The following is a 2972-nucleotide window of genomic DNA, read 5'->3' on the forward strand; positions in this document are numbered from 1 at the left end:
TGCCTGCCTCCTGCCGTGATGGACTCTTACCCCTCTGGAACCATAAGCTCAAATAAACTCTTCCTTCTATAAGTTGCCTTGGTCATGGTGTTTTATCACAGCAACAGAAAAGTAACTAATACAGAAATCTCAATGTTTGGAATTTAAGAAATTTTGAATAATCAAATTTATTATTATAGAGCATTTTAGAAAAAAATTTTGTACTGAACATGAATAAAATACTTTATCAAACTAACAGGCATCAGCTAAAATATAACTTAAGAGGAAATTGTAGCCTTAAGTGAGTATGTTTGAAGAAAGACTGAAAATGAATGAGTTAAGCATTAATCTGAAAAAATAGACCCAAAAAGCAAAAAATAAAAAAGAAATCAATGAGGCAGAAAAAAGGAAATGATAAAACTAAAAGCAAAAGTTGATGAAATGAAAGTTAAATCTAAATAGAAATCAATAAACGCCAAAGTTTGTTCCCTATAATGTCTAATAAAACCAACCAGCTATGTGGGAAAAGAGAGATACACAAATGACCAATGTCAGGAATAAAAAAAAAGGACAATTAATATAGCTGTTTAGATGATAAAAGGACAATACAAACAACTATGCAAATACCTTAAAACATATGAAATAGATAAAGTCCTTTAAAAAAGGTAACAGTAGCTGAGTGTGGTGGCAGGATGCCATATTCCCAGTGTTTGGGAGTTTGAGGCAGGGAGAACAAGAGTTCAAGGCTAGTCTTAGATACATAGGGAGGTCCATGCCAGTCTGGCTTTGTGAGACTCTGGCTTGAACAACAATAACAAAGCTAAAATCTTTTAATAAAATTTAACATCGTTTTTTTAGTAAAAATTATAAGCAACTAGAAATATAAGGGAGTTCATTAATATAAGGTAAAGTTTAGGAGCAAGACAGTTTCTTGCTATTTTGAATTCTGGTCAATATTGTGTCAGATAGCCCAATTGGTCAAGAAAAAGAAATGAAATGTTTAAGGTTTACAAGAGAAGTAAAGTTGTTATCATTTGCAGATGATCTAATTGTGTATGCATTTTGAGTTTCTATACACAGTGACAAATTATGAGACTTAATAAGAAGGTTTATTAAATTTCCTAAAAATAAAAATCTTAATATCAACAATAAAAAGAATAGTAAGTTTCAAAGATTGTAATTTAAGATACCTAGGAAATGATGTAAGATATAGGAAACACTTAAAGCCATTATGGAGTAATATAGGGAAGAGGTAAAGAATGGACAGCTGTACTGTACCCATTATGGAGAATCAATACTTGAAACATATCATTGCTTTCTAATTTGATGTATAGATTCCATGCATTTCCAATAAAAACTCCTACAAAGATTTTTAGATTGTTTTGGTTTCATGTTGTAGGCTGATTCTAAAAATTTTATGTGAAAATGCAAAGGACCGCGAATCACTAAGTTCGTACCAAAGAAGAACTGGGCAAGTTCCACTGCTGTATGATGGGGGGTGGAGGGAGTTGGCACTAGGTCCCCACAGGGAAAAACAAATTAATCCCAACCCCATACCACACATACGAATCACCCCACATGGCATGCAGATTTACACAGAAGGTGGGAGTATAAAACTTAAATGAAGCATGGTTTATTGCTTCAATGGCCCCAGTTCTCTCTTATCTGTGCTCATGACCTTTGCCATGTGACTAAAGTTCCTCTCACAAAAGAAACAGCATCCTCAGCTTCAGGATTGTGAGACTTACTTTTGTGAAAGTGACAGTAGCCATTCTAAGTTTAGGTCTGTCGGCGCCTTGTGCATCTCTGCTTGCCCTTTTCCTTTGCTGCCATGAGAAGGACATGTCTGAGCTAGCTCATGTCCCTAAGGGAAAAGAGAGACACAGGGAGCAGAGCTCCCTGGTTAAACTTCCTCAGCTAAACCCCGGGCAGAGCCCACCCAGTCTTAGGAGAGCTCAATCCGGATATGCTGGCCTGAGTTTAGAGTGAGAACATGGAATTATTTTTTTTTTCAGTCACTGAGTTTTAGGTGAGGTTGTTAGGTGGTAGTAATCAACTTGCAGGAATGTTATAGGAAAATATACTTTCTGATAGGAAAATGTTCATAAGCTCATCACAAATTTGCCCACTTTAAAGAGCTATGTAAGAATGAAAAGCCCTTATTGATCAGAAGATACTAAGAAAGTAAAGAATCTTATCAGAGACTGGAAGGAAAAATCTAGAATTATTCAACCAGCAAAACCAAGGCCAAAGCATCCCCTAGCCCCCAAACGGACAAAGGGCAGAGCAGCTGACCCTGTGTATCTATAAGTTCTGCATCTGTGGGTATAACGAGCTGTAGATTAAAAATATTTTTAAAAAATTGTGTTTGTATTGAACAGGTACAGATGTTTTGTGCCATTTAAAAAATAATCAACAGTATGTCAACCACTTGTATAGCATCTATTTGTATTAGGAATTATAAATCATATAGAGCTGATTTCAAGTACATGGGAGGATGTGTGTAGATTATATGCAAAATGCCATTTCTTATAGGAACTCCAGCATCTGTGGATTTTAGTATTTGCAGAGGGCTGGGAGATCCTGGAAACAATCTGCCTTGGATACTGAGAGAAGACTGTACCCAAAATATTTTTTAAATTCCTATATCACAAAGACAGGTAACCTATAAAAGAGATTTAAAAAAAAAAAAGACGTGAAGAAGCATTTGACAAAAGAGGAGATCCAAATAGACAATAAGCACATGGCATCCCAGTCTCAGAAATCAAGTAGTTATACGTGAAAACCAGCACAGGACAAGGATGGTCCGAAAGAGCGCAAGCCTTTTTATTATGCTGAGGAACCTGTTCTTTCCCCTTTCCCCTTTCCTTACTTGCCTTTCCTCCCTCCCTCTCTTTTTCCCTCCCTCCCCCTCTTTCTTTCTTTCTTTCTTTTTTCTTTCTTTCTTTCTTTCTTTCTTTCTTTCTTTCTTTTTTTTTTTTTTTTTTTTTTTT

Source organism: Nannospalax galili, unplaced genomic scaffold (assembly GCF_000622305.1).
Source record: "Nannospalax galili isolate Female #2095 unplaced genomic scaffold, S.galili_v1.0 scaffold475, whole genome shotgun sequence".
In the NCBI taxonomy this organism is placed as follows: domain Eukaryota; kingdom Metazoa; phylum Chordata; class Mammalia; order Rodentia; family Spalacidae; genus Nannospalax; species Nannospalax galili.